At 54.3% G+C, this 13,399-nt stretch overlaps 1 protein-coding gene across 2 annotated transcripts in view; it reads right to left on the minus strand.

Annotated features, from left to right (window-relative positions):
* SIL1 (SIL1 nucleotide exchange factor) overlaps positions 1-3,350 on the minus strand; it is a 100,919-nt gene extending 97,569 nt beyond the window's left edge. The window contains exon 1 of one of the 2 annotated variants that reach the window (XM_051793803.1): positions 3,293-3,350. The gene's annotated coding sequence lies outside the window, so the exon portion shown is untranslated. Of the gene's footprint in view, positions 1-2,924; positions 3,173-3,292 lie in introns of those variants that run through there. The other variant, XM_051793805.1, reaches the window with a different exon arrangement.
* Positions 3,351-13,399: the final 10,049 nt, after the last annotated feature.

Below are 13,399 nucleotides of genomic sequence, written 5' to 3' on the forward strand. Positions count from 1 at the left end.
TCATTAATGCCTGAACAACAGAGAAAGCACTTTTCTAAAACCTGAAAGGATGCCCAGCAGTTAAGAGCTGGAAGCACTCTGGAGGTCATGATTGGAATTGATAAACTGAAGGAAAATTCCCAAAACACCCACAAATCAATAGAAAGAAAAGCCAGAAAACAATGCAAAGAACTGCACTTGGAAACAGCACAAACAGAGATCGAACATGAACAGAGGCCAGGGGAAAGCTCTCCAGGTGGGGGGAATGCTGGGGAAAATCAGGGACGGGCCTAAATGTGCCAGTGCTGCGACTCCACAGCTCCAGCTGTGAGGAGCTAAACATCTCCGTGGTCTGGGAACATAAAATTCCCAGCTCTGGGCTCCATGCCAGGTATCACCTCTAAGTCACAGACAGACCAGAGAATCTGGGCAACTAGTGGAGCACTCAGCAGTGTAAAACACAGCACCCCATACCACCTGCAGAGGGGTTTCTCCATCCCCCTCCCTCCAGGGCTGGTACCTGCTCCCAGACTTTAACAGGGTTTACAAGAAGGACAACCATCCATTGGGCTCCCCATTCTGTGACAGCAAGAGCTGACCTGGCTGCTCAGTTTGCTGCAAGGGAGAGTTAGACAAGCAGTCAGGCTCTCTGAGACTGGGATTCCATCAGGGCCCAGAGGGAACTGGCCCCTGCCCAGATCTGCACCACCATCCAGCACTGCCCAGCCTGGAGCCAAGTATCTCTCACCTGGCTCAGGACACATGGACAAGGAGGCTGCTCCAGCCCTGCATTTCATTTTAGCATCCTCCATCTGGCCACTCCTACAGCAGGGACAGAGCCAAATGAACAGCCTCTTCTTCCCCAAAATACAACAGAGCTCCTCATCCCACTGCAGGGGCACCCACACACTACAGGCACCGAGCACCCTAACCATTTCCATTCACACCTTCATTATCTTTCACAAACAAAGCTCTTCAGCTTCATTTCCCATGCAGGGGGATGGGATGCACCCCTGAGGAAGGGCTTCCCAGCTTCCCTCCTCCCCTCTCACCCCACACAGCCCCACCAACCTCTGGGACTGGCTGGAGCCTGTAAGGGTCATCACCCAGCCCTCCCTACCCCAGACAGGATAATTTGAGGAGCTCATTGCTGAAGGAATTGAAGTAATTGCAACAAGGTGTTCCAAAGCAGGTGAGAGCAGCTGATGCCCTCAGCACAACGACAGCTTGGGAGAAATCCAGCAAGGGGGTAAGAGCTACAAATCCCATGCAAAAGCAGGGCTTAACTTCCAGGAACATTTAAGATTTCCCAATGACTCGAGGGGATTTGGGGTTTTTCTGAGCTGCCTTGTAAACCGCAGCCAGAATGGATTTGACAAAGCCCTGGTTAGCAGGCACTGTCTCCCTTCTCAGAGCTGCTTCCCAGAGATCCCCAGTGTTGTGTCATTTCTCACTTCAGGTGCTAAGAATATCTGGGTGTTAATAAAAAAATAGCAACTGGCTTTACAGAGAACTTATCAACAAAGCACTGAACAAATCTTAATTAGAGCTGATTCACCTCCCTCACGAGCGTGAGTTAAATGTTCTTTCTCAGAGGAGAACAAGTGGGGAGAGCTGAGGGGGGTTATAAAAGCCATGGAGGGAGTCAGTAGCAGAGAGGATTAGCACACAGAAAGGCTGACTGTTATCCCTAAATTTATCCCAATAATTCACTGCCTTGCAAATTCTCAAGGTATGGCTGATGTGCTTTCACCTACCCAGCCCAAGTAGGAGCACACAGAGAGAGCTCTGGGGGTGCTGGAAAGTTTTACAGGTGTTTTATTGCTCAAGCTAAAGAAATTCTCAACAGTAAGAACAGAGGTGGTGGTAGCACCAGCACTGCTCTTGTGCTGCTTTAGGGCATGAGGACAGCACTGCAGGTTCAAGGGCTGTTCTGACAACTCACGAGGAATTGTTTCCAGCTGATCTCTTTAAAAGGATCATATTTGTATCCCTTCAAAACTAGTAAATACGTGGTCACACAGCCAGGGATTCCAGCATTACTGTCACCTGCATTAGCTGCACTCCTACACTAAAGTTTCTGGGATAACATTTTGGATACTTCCACCGTTCCTGTAAATGCCCTGGAGGCTGCTGAAAAACAACGTGGTCCAGGCTGGTCATTTTAAGGCAGGGTTGAGGGAAAGAAAAGACAGAAAAATACAAGTCCATCCCTTAACAATGCTGCTCCCAGAGCACAAATGAATTTAAAGGCTCACACGGAGCAGGGACACTGCGGCAGCACGTTCGGTAAATGACAGGGTGTGTCATCATCTTCTAACGTCCTCCAGAGACTTATCTGCACTTAAAAGGTTCCTGCCAGGGCTGTGCTCGGAGCAGGCTCTTCCACAGACACTCCACCACGGCAGTGCCTCTGCACCTTACCCTCCTTTGGCAGGCAAACCCAACAGCGCCGGTGCAGGCAGCTCTGCCTCCGCCCCGCACTGGGACTGGCTCAGTTCTAGCAGCCAAACACTGCAGAATAAATAACTTGCCCGTAAGAAATTGTATCTACAAAACTTGTTAGTGTAAACCCAGCCATGCTGAGAGGCGGCAGCGCCAGTGCTCTGTCAAAGATCACTCCTCGCCCAAGTGTTAGTCAACCACTGAAGTTAAACATTTTCAGGCAACACTCCAAACAGTGTTTATACACAAAATCCCATTTGCTCAGCATTCGCTCCCCGGCCTCGTGCAACGTGTAATTTTGCGAGTTATCCAGCCAGAGAGCCATATGCAGGCTTGTACCAAAATAATTAAACAGTTTTAAAATTCAGGCCCTGAAGAAAAATCCATTTTAATGTCCTGGAGCTGCTCCAGCGGTACCAGCACGTTTCTATTCCACAGCTGCCTGGGAGGTCAGTGTGCTCCAGGCAGGACCCAAACTGCGCCTGTTTGGGGGAACTTACGTTTAGATACTTATGTTTGAAACGCCTCAGTGTAAGGGATCCCTGTCCTGCCCCAGAGCGTGGGTAAGTGCCACCACAGGGCCCCCACTGCAGCCCCAGCGGCTGCCTGCCCTGCCCAAGCCCCCGGGGCCGGATACTGCCGTCCCTCACGGCCCGCGCACGTCCGCTCGGAGCCGAAGCGGGGCAGCCCCGGCCCCGTCAAGGCCTCACCGCCGGCTCCGCTCGAACGAGGGCAGCGGCAGCGCAGGGGAGGCAGCGGCCCGTGCCCACAGGGGCCGTGCCCGGGCTGTGTCCCGGGGCAGGGGCGCGGCCCGGGCACGGCCCCTCAGGACCCCGGCGGGACCTCCCACCCCGTCCCCCCCACTCACCGCTCCGCACTGCGCACGCTCCGCCCGGCCCGGCCCGGCCCCGCCCCTTGACCACGCCCCGCCCAATCAGCACTGCCCTCTCTCCTCCCCTCGGCCCCGCCCCCCACCCCTCCGCGCCCAATCAGCACCGCCCCTGCCCTCTCTCCTACCCTTGGCCACGCCCCCCTCCCCTCCACGCCCAATCAGCTCAGTTCTTGACCCCGCCCGCCGGCCCCGCCCGTGCCCCGTGAGGCGGCGGCCGTGCCGCCCGGAGAGGGCCGGGGCTGGGCCGGGCCGGGCCGGGCTGAGCCGAGCCGAGCCGAGCCGAGCCGAGCCGAGCCGAGCCGAGCCGAGCCGAGCCTTGTCCGGGCCATGTCCGAGCCGAACCGTGTCCAAGCCGAGCCATGTCCCGGGCCTAGCGTTGTCCGGGCCAAGCCTTGTCCCGGGCCGGGTCAGGAGCCGCCCTAGCTGTGGGAACGGCCTGTCCCGGGCAGCGGGCACCGGCCCCGCCGGGGTGTGCAGGCCTGGAGGAGCTCTGCCCTCAGGGAGGGACTGGCTGAGGGACCTTTCCGCGTCGGGTTAGGTTGGGCATCAGGAATTTCTCCCTGGAAAGGGTGGTCAGGCACTGGCAGGGGCTGCCCAGGGAGGTTTGGAGTCCCCATCCCTGGAGGTGTCCCAGGAAGGCCTGGCCGTGGCACTGAGTGCTCTGGGCTGGGGACAAGGTGGGGATGGGGCACAGGGTGGATCCATGGGCTGGGAGGGCTTTTCCAGCCGCAGCGATTCCTTCGTTCGTGAAGCCTAGCCGTGATTCCACGTTAGGGAAATTGTGTGGAATAAGCGGCTTTGCTGAACATGCGCTGCTGCCGTTCGGGCTGCTCTGGGACCCTCACCCGTGTGGTGGCACCGGGGCTTGATGGGCTCCAGCGGCCCCAGGAGCGGGGGGGAAACGGGAGGGCAGGGACAGCCCTGAGCCCCCGGCACGGCGGTGCAGCCAGGGAGGGGGGCTGGGCCAGGGGGGCTTCAGCTGCCCATGTTGGGGTGTCCTGAGATGCCCTGGCACCGGTGCTGGGAGAGAAGGGGGGGAAATTTGGGATGGGTGCTGGGGGACAGGAGGGGATATTTGAAATGTGTGCTGGGGGACAGGAGGGGATATTCACAAGGATCAGGAGATATTGTTGGACTCACACCTCACATATCACATCTCTGCCACAGGCTGCTTCAGCACCTTTATTTTTCACGTGTTCCGAAGGAGGTCGTGAGGTTTCAGGTAGATTCAAGGGTGTCAATTCACAAGCTTGGCACCCCTGGCCCGAGAATGAGGTGAGAAAGTCAGAAAAGGCACAGGGAATGCTGGGCTGCTGCAAGTGTGACCCCACAACTCCCTGTGCCTTGTTCACTTCCAGCACTGTGCTGATTAAAATCAGATGCCAAAGCACTTCCTGCCCCTCTCCCGGTGGTGACTGAATGATGGCATTGCAGAAATGATGGAAAATCCACAGCCAGGAGCTGTGCAACCCTCCCTGGCAAGAGCTGGGCTGTGGCTGAGGAGCAGCCCATGGGATCCACCACACAGCAGCCAAACCCACCCTGCCAACCCCAAAATTAAACCTGCAATGCTTAATTATCCAGCTGAGGATGCTCAGGGACAGCAGGTGACAACTGAAGGGGTGGCACAGACCCCATGGCTCTGCTCACCTATGTGCTGTGCTTTGCTGCTGGCACCCACAGAGATGCTGGAGGCAGGAGATTGACTGTGAGCAAATCTCAGCTTCCCTTTCGAGTAATTGAATGTTTTCAGTCTTTCCAGGTTGGTTGTAAACACCTCAAAAACATAATCTGGAATCAAATCCCACAAAGCCCATCAGGAGCTTTATTGAGGTTTATGATTTTGCTGGGGGTTGTGGTTTCTCAGGCAGCAGTGCTTTCTGGCTCCATGTAACTCCTGGCCTTTGCCTTGCCCTATTCCAGCCGCTTCCTTCTCCTTCCCTTGGGCTCCAGGCCCTCTGTGCTCCTGGAGCAGCATTGCCACAGCTCAGGACATGGCTCCATCCCTGCCCAAACCCTGCTGTCATCTCTCCAGTGGGGCAGGTGAGCTGGATCCAGCTCTGCCCCTTGTTTCTGCCAGCTGGAACAGCACTAATGGGATGACCCCCCATCTCTCTGAAGCCACGTGATCCCCCTCGTTCAGGCACAGCAATCAAACCCCTCCACACAGTGAGCCCCAGGCTGGCAGCTGGGCAGGACTGGCCTCTGCTTTCAGCCCAGGAGCCAAATGTCAGCTGGAACACAGGGAAGAGGATTTTCTCCCTGGCTGTGGCAGGCCCAGGCGGTTTGGGAAGCCTTGCTGAGATATTCAGTCCATCCACAGAGCAGCAATGCTGCATCCTCAGACAATCCCAGCCTAATCCTGCGTCTGAAACTGCTCCCACATCCAGGAGATGAGGAAACACTCTCTGCATGTGTTATCTTGTGTATCTCAAGTTCTGTTTGATCTGATGGGGTGGAGGGTTTTTTTCAAAGGTATTGGAGAAGATGGGTGTAAGAGAGTAATTTAGGGCTGGGAGTAATTTTTCATCAATGTACTTAAAGACAATCACAGCACTAGGAGGGAGGCCTAATTGTGGAGTTGTGTAATTAGTTTTTATTTCACTGCAATTATTCTGTTGGCTACATATAAAGAACATGGCAAAATGCGGCACTTAATTTTAAATCAAGACTTGATTCTCTTTTAGTAGGTAATTGATGTTGATCACATCACTTAGCTGCGACTATAAAATGTGCTATTTAGATTGTAAAAGGCTGGAGAAAAGGACTAAGCAGATAGGTAATTGATGGATTGTGGGCAGCCTCGGTGGGAGGCAGCAGGAATCCATCAGCCTTCAGCTGTCTGTTTGCAGCCACTCCTGGGCTTCCTCAGTGGCCCTGGGGGTTAATGAGCTCAGAGCCCTGATCCTGCAGCATCCTGGGGAACTGCACTTCATGGAGTTGATTCCTCGTGGTAAACTCCTTCCTTCAGGGGCCAGCTTTGCTCAAAGTGGCTGGCCCCTAGTGCAGGGTGGGATTTGGGGATGGTCTCCCTGGCCAGAGCATCTTGCCCAGGTGTGCCAGGTGCTGCCCACTGCCCTGTGCCAGCAGGGACTGCCCAGCACTGCTGTGAGCTCAGAGCACTCCCAAACACCAGGAACTGGCACCTCTGTCTTCCCTCATCACAGAATCACAGAATGTGCTGAGTTGAAGGGACTCACAAAGATCATCCAGTCCAACCCCTGGCCCTGCACAGGCCCATCCCCAAGAGTCACCCCCTGTGCCCCAGAGGATCAGCCAAACCCTCCTGGAGCTCTGGCAGCCTTGGGGCTGTGCCCACTGCCCTGGGGAGCCTGGGCAGTGCCCAACCAGCCTCTGGGGGAAGAACCTTTTGCTGAGATCCAACCTGAGCCTGCCCTGACACAGCTCCAGCCATTCCCTGGCTGCTGTCCCTGGTCCCCCAGAGCAGAGCTCAGTCCCTGCCCCTCCTCTGCCCCTGCCCAGGCAGTTGAACTGCACTGAGGTCTCCCCTCAGTCTCCTCTGCTCCAGCTGAACACACCAAGTGCCCTCAGTGTCCTCCCACGCCTTCAAATCAAGGCCCTTCCCCATTTTCATTGCCCTCCTTTGGACACTCTCTAATGGCTCAATCTCTTTCTTATATTGGGGTGCCCCAAACTGCCCCAATATTGCAGGTGAGGCTGCCCCAGGGCAGGGCAGGGCAGGACAATCCCCTCCCTGGGATGCCCAAGAGAAGCTGAGAGTGCAGAATTGGGTTATTCCCTGTGAAACAGCACTGATGGCTCCTCCATCAACAGCTTCACCAGGTAACAATGAACAAGGCTGAGGGCTGGGAAAAGCTGGACCAGTCTTGGGGAGCAGTGCTGCAGCAGGGAGAGCTGAGGCCCCAGGGATGTACAAAACTTGTTCTTGCTCTGCACAAGCCCAGATCAGCCCAGCTTCACACTGCACTGGGATTCACTATCACAATAAAGCTGATAAAACTTCCCCTTGCCTTTCCAGCTGCCCTAATTCCTTGATTTCAAGGATTACTGTTTTCCAGCTCCTATTCAGAGGCGAGACAGTGCCATTACTGTGAGGATGGTGCTGAGGGCCACAGGGTGACTCTTGGGCCAACACAAATTCAGCTTTTCTTCAGGAAAAGGCCATGTGGGTTTGTGCCTGGGAGCGCTGCATGCTCAGCTGGAGCCACCTCCCTTCCTCAGGGCCGTTTGGCTTCTCCAGGAGCTCAGCCATGGCAACGTGTCCCAAATTTGGTCAGAAATGGATTTACCTGGCTCGTGCTGAACACCCTCAGACACATAATTGGACATTCAATTTAAGTCCAAAAGCAAAATAAAGCCACAAGGTGCCATCGCTGGGAAGCCTCACGCCACTGCCCCTCACCAGGTAACTCTTAATTTTCTGTGGTTTTTCTTTCATATTGAAGTACCTGCAAGTAGTTTTGGTTGGGGGAAGACCCGGAGGAAAGCCATGAGATGCTGTTCAACACAACAAGGCAGAGGCGTCCAGAGGGTTCAATTGCCCTTTTCCCTCTGGGGGGACACCAGGACCAGCATGAGAGGTGTCATTCTAGTGGGTAAGAAGCAAACTCCACAGGCTGCAGGAGACTCATAGCTCACATTTGCAAGTGGCAGGTCCAGGCTTTATACCAAAATAGATGGATTTGTGGCCAGACAAGTCTAAACAGAGTCCTACCAGGATTGTTGCCCGAAAGATTCCCCCCCCCAGCCTTTCCTTCCTCTTTACTGCTTTAGTTGTGCTGTAGCAAAATATGAGATGAAATCTGGACTTGAGTACTGTAATTGTTTAAGAGCCTGCAGCTCCAGTGCTGTGCATCCCCTCCCAGCCTGTCCCAGTCTCACCAGCAGCCACTTTCCATGCTGACATGATGAAATGTGTCCTTACAGCCCAAGGAGTGGGTCACGACCCAGCCCGGCCCAGAGCAGAGTGCTTTTGCAGTGCATGTACACCCTGAGGGACCCCAGGGCTTGTGATGAGATGGGTTAGGGTATCACAGCTGCAGGGTCACCCCACTCACTGCTAAAATGCTTTTTCTCACCCATTTTGTGTCCTGGGACATGGGGCTATGGCAGAACCAGTTCTGCCATCTCAGCATCGGCCTCTCTGAATTGCCACAAGGATCGGGTGGGTCCCACTTGCAGCCTCTCATCACCTGCAGCACAAATTCTATTTCATTCACTGTCAAAAAACCAACTCATCCCAGGCCTTTTGCCATTCATCCCTCAGAGGCTCCAGAGTGGGAAGTGGGATGAGCCCAGGGGCCATCCCTGCCCTCGGAGGGGCTCTGCCAGAGAAGCACGAGGCTTTACAGGTGAGCTGCTGCCCAGGCAGCAGTGGCACAGCTCAGGGTCAGGATCCCGGGGGTGACAATCCCTGACAACTCTTCTCCCTCTGGATGTATCCAGAGCTGCAGCTCTGCCTTGTTTTGAGGCCAGGTGACTCCAGCATTCCATCCCAGGGCAGTAACAACGCTGTTCCTCACAGCCAAGTGCTTTGCCACATGCAGGTCCCCCCAGGCTGCCCTCACTCCTGCTTGGTGTCAGGGTTGGATTAAATTAGGGAAGGAGGCACAGGGATCAATCCCAAGCTCTGCACAAATGAGTTAGAGGCAGGGAGGAGAATAAATCCCAGAGCAAGAGCAGAGGGAGCCAGTGGGTACAGAGCTGGTGTAAGGGAACCTCAAGTTTTCAGTGCCACCAGCTCAGCTGGGACTGCGAGGGCAGCAATGTCCCCAGGGACCCTTCCTAAGAGTCACCTCAAGTGACCTGGGCAGGGCCTTTATGGGAACCCGAGCAGGGATTGGGGTACAGTCACCAGCGTGGGGGGGTGAAGGGGGACTGTGCAGACAGACATGGGACAGCTCTGTCTCCTGCCTTCTCCCCAGGGAACAGGGGTCCTGGGCAGGACACAGCCCTGGTTATCCCTCAGCAGAGTCAGGATCCCTCGACAGTCCCCTCCCAGGGCTGAAGGTTTCAGATCCTTGGAAAGCCCCCATCCCTGCTGCTCCAGCTGCCTCCTCCAGGAGCCACACCCCGGCTGCCACCTCCTCTGCACTGTCCTTGAAGCATCTCCACACCACAGCACACGTGGGCTCTGGAGCAAGGGCAGGAATGAGTCATAAAACACGTCCCATAAGGTGGAAACAAGGAGACCACCTTAGCGGTGTCGCACACTTGAAGGAGAGGATGAGCCATTATTCCCTGCAAAAATGGGCTTTAAATCTCCATCCATCACCAATGCCCAGTGTTGGGTGTTCTGAAGGTGTGCAGAGCTTTGTGGTTCCTTTTCACCATGGCACAAGTGGCCATGGCACCTGTTACCTGGAGATACTTCTGGAGCCTCTCCATTTATCTGCTGCTCCGGATACCCTCCAAAATCTGGGAAGGAATCAGCCTATGAAACACCACCAAGACCAAAATTGCTGCTTTAGGGTCTCAGGTCCATCTCCCTGCAATGACCAGGCTGCAGTCTTTGGGAGAACAGTGGGCTCACAGGATGGCAGGGCTCCCCAGCTGCCCATCCCTCCCAGCTGTGCAGCGGGGAAATGAGGATGTTATGGAGCAGCAGAGTGGTAATTGAAAGCCTTTTTGCTCCTGGAAGCCCTTGGGGCTCCCAGTCTCTCAGCTGAGCTGTCTCTTGCTGACACTTTTTCATTTCTTCCCTGTTTCATCTAAACTTTCCATCGGGTTCCTCATCCATCTGAAGTGTGATGATAAATATGGAAATAAAGAGGCATTTACAGCCCCTCTCCTGGGTTGGTTGGTGTATAAACAAGCTGTGCTCACAGCATCCTCCTCTCTGCAGCACTGGCCTCGGAGCAGCAGGGTCTGCCCAGGACTCAGCACAGTGAAGATTTTGGGGAAACTGGGTGGCAAAGAGCAGTGGGGGCTGCCAGCCACATCCCTGGGTCACCATGGGGAGAAAACAGCAGCAAAGGGGATGAGGCCCACAGGGATTTCTGTACAGGATTAAAAGGAAAAGAGCAACAGCTGAAGAGTTGGAAGTGAGAAGTGTGAAGAAAGGCTTTAATTTACACAAAATCTCTTAATCTGTTAATCACATGTATGCTTCTGTATGGAAATCTCTCGCTTAATGCTACCTCAGGTTGTCCAGGATGGTCATAACTGTTGGCAGGGGAGTGGGAGGAGCGAGGTGGGACAGGCTGGAGCCATGGGCTTGTTTCCAGGGAGAGGAGATCAGCCCTCACAGCACAGAGCCAGCCCAGGGATGAGCAGTGATGGAAAGCACTGGACTCGGCAGCAGGGGAGTGGCAGAGGGCACTGGGGGCACTGGTTTTGGTGAAGGAGGATGCCCCAGTGCCTGCTGGCTCTCTGGAGGTTGCCTGCAAAGGCTGCACCTGCCTGGGTGGCTGAAATGGAGGGTTTAGGGGGTTTAAGAGTAGACTGTAATATCTGCCCTTCCTCTTTACCACTGTGCTCTTCCTCCCCATTCACACTGCTGAGCTGTTCCTTCCCTTGCCCCCAAAGGGCTGGGGTGTACGAAAATCCTCCTCAATGCAGAGGAAAGCATTGTCAGGGTGGCAGCTGAACCCCCAGCCCCCCAGCACAGGGTAGTAGGCCCTGGCCAAACCTTGACGTGCCATCCAAGAAGGCTCTGACTTGGCCTGCAGCCCTGACAAGCCCTGGGATTCCCTGCAGCACTTTCTGCTGGGCTCTGGGGCCTGCAGGGTGGGCTCGAGCCTGGGAACCCCCCAGCTGAGGGATGGGTTTGCTGCAGAGGCACCAAGGGCCAGCCCTTGCCCTGGGGCTGAGCTGCTGCCTGCAACAAGCCTCTCCCTGGGCATGACAAGCAAAGGCTTTCCTCAGCCTGAGAGGGGCTGCTTTAAGCAGGATGCCCTTCCTGGCTTCTTTCTTGGCTGGAGCATGACCTGATCCATGCCCTGATTCTCACCTAACGCTTTTCTCAGGCTTAACCTATTCTGCTCAAATCCCATGAGCTTTACCAGCGACACCAGCGTCACCTCCAGACATTGCACCAGGCCAGCCGAGGTCTCCTTGTGTCCCATGATGGTCTCACAGACCTGAGACCTTCCTGTCAGCCAGCAGGTGAACATAATATCTACAAACCCAGCTGCCTTCCCGAGGCTGTTACCTGCATTCCTCAAGGGAGAAAAATAGGAAAAATTAGTATGCGGCTTCTTCCTCGAGAAATCAATGAGATCTCGACTCACTGTGAAGTTCCCTGACTGTTAGAGATGCTGCACTGGTAAAAACTAACCCTCAGAGGAGAAAGAGTGGGGGAAAAAAGGAAAGAAAAATAAATTCCAGTGACTAGACAAGCCCAGAATGTTGCAGAGGGCTAAACTGCCAGTGCTGGGGCTTGTTTGGAAGTCCCAGAGCAGAGAGGGCTGCACAGTCCAGCTGTTTATCACCCAGCCAAGAATCAGCTGTAATTGTTAATTCCAATTAAAGCTGTTGGGAAAAAAAATGTAATCAAGATTTTCCTTTAAGGAGGGGAAAAAGAAACCATTTCAGCTAAATTAAAAATTTTGTTTTTTAAAAAGGGGGTAAACGTTGAAAATTTCGTAACAACCCATTTCAGCATTTTCAAGATGAAAAGGGTTGTATTTTTGCTGTGAAATGCATCATCAATTCCAATGTGTTTTATCTTACAGTCTGAAGAGCCAAAATAGTTTTCAAATCAAAGCAAAAATGATATTTTTAGGTTTTTTCTTTAAAAAAAGTCTATCTCGGGGTTTCTGTCCTAATTAAGAACGATTATTTTTTCCCTTTTTTTTTTTTTTTTTGTAAATGGAATAAGCTGTTCCCCATTAGCTCTGCTCTAAAGTGCTGGGCTGGTGCTTTTCTTGATGTGCTCACCCACCTCTCCCCAGCATCCATCCCCAGGACATGTGGGCTGTGCTCACACCACCCCAAAATTCACTGCCTAAAATCCCCTGGGACTCGAGTCAGGCTTTATGAAACCTCACAGGTTTAAACCAGCACCAGCAAAGCAGCTCAGAGTAAGTGGGTTTTACCATCACTGCAATTTAGAGCCATCAGAGCTCCAGCACAGCTCAGGTTGGCCGTGCCAGGCCCCTCCAGCTCTGCTCCACAGGCTTAACCCTGTCCCTGGTCACTCATCCCACAGTTTTCCTTGCTGCCAAGGGACCTGGTGGGCCACTGGAAGGACACAGGCGTGTTTGGTGGGACTTGCTGTGGATCTGAATTCCTAAAGGGAGCCCACAGTGGGGAGAGGGGCAGGTTGTGGTGCCCATGCTCGGGGCAAGGCAGCTGCTACACCCCCTGTACTTTTGGGGTTGATGCTGTGGGACTGCCACAGACCCCAGCAGTGACTTGTGACCTGGGGGATCCTCTCTATAGGAGGAGATCACATTTATCACAGTGAGAAACTGGCTTAAGATCTGTTGGATGACAGGCACTGAGTAACAGAGCTCGTGGGTTATGATCTGTCTGCTGGATGGGAGCACTGAAGGAGGGAGAGGAGCAAAAAAATGGAGGTTAAATAGGAGCTGGAAGGGGAAAGGGACACCAGGGAAGGAGACTGGGCCGGGGAGGAGCTCAGCAGGAGGAGAGCAGGGATGAGAGGGGAAGGGAGCAGAGCTCCAGGGCTCTGCCAGAGACCAAATGGAAAAAGAAATTGCTCTGCAGCAGTTTCAGCCCAGAGCAGAGGGAACTGCACAGGCCTCTCATGCTGCCTGAGCACATTTCAAACAACAAAAAGACCAAGGCTCTGGGGGAGAGAGGAGACCCACGTGGGCCTGGAGGGAGGGAAGTGGTAGAGGGGCTGCAGGCAGGGTCCCAGCAGGCAGAGTCCCAGGACATGCTCTGGGTGCCGGTGCCTCCAGCCCTCCAGCAGGCTGATATGGGTTTGTATAACCTTTTCTGACTGTTCTTCCCTCCAGAACAAGCGAGGTTGCTCTCCAGCTCCACAGAGAAGGGAACAGTCCAACCAGCCTTCCCCTGAGCTGCCCAGAGGGACACATCCAGCACAGCCTCCCAGACAGCTCAGGAACAGATCCTGCCCCGCTGCCACCCCCGGGAGCTGTGCCAGGCAGAGCTGTCACACAGCACAGCCAC

This window comes from Manacus candei, unplaced genomic scaffold, assembly GCF_025592945.1.
Source record: "Manacus candei isolate 608988 ecotype Guabito, Panama unplaced genomic scaffold, ASM2559294v1 h1tg000037l, whole genome shotgun sequence".
NCBI classification, from domain to species: Eukaryota; Metazoa; Chordata; class Aves; order Passeriformes; family Pipridae; genus Manacus; species Manacus candei.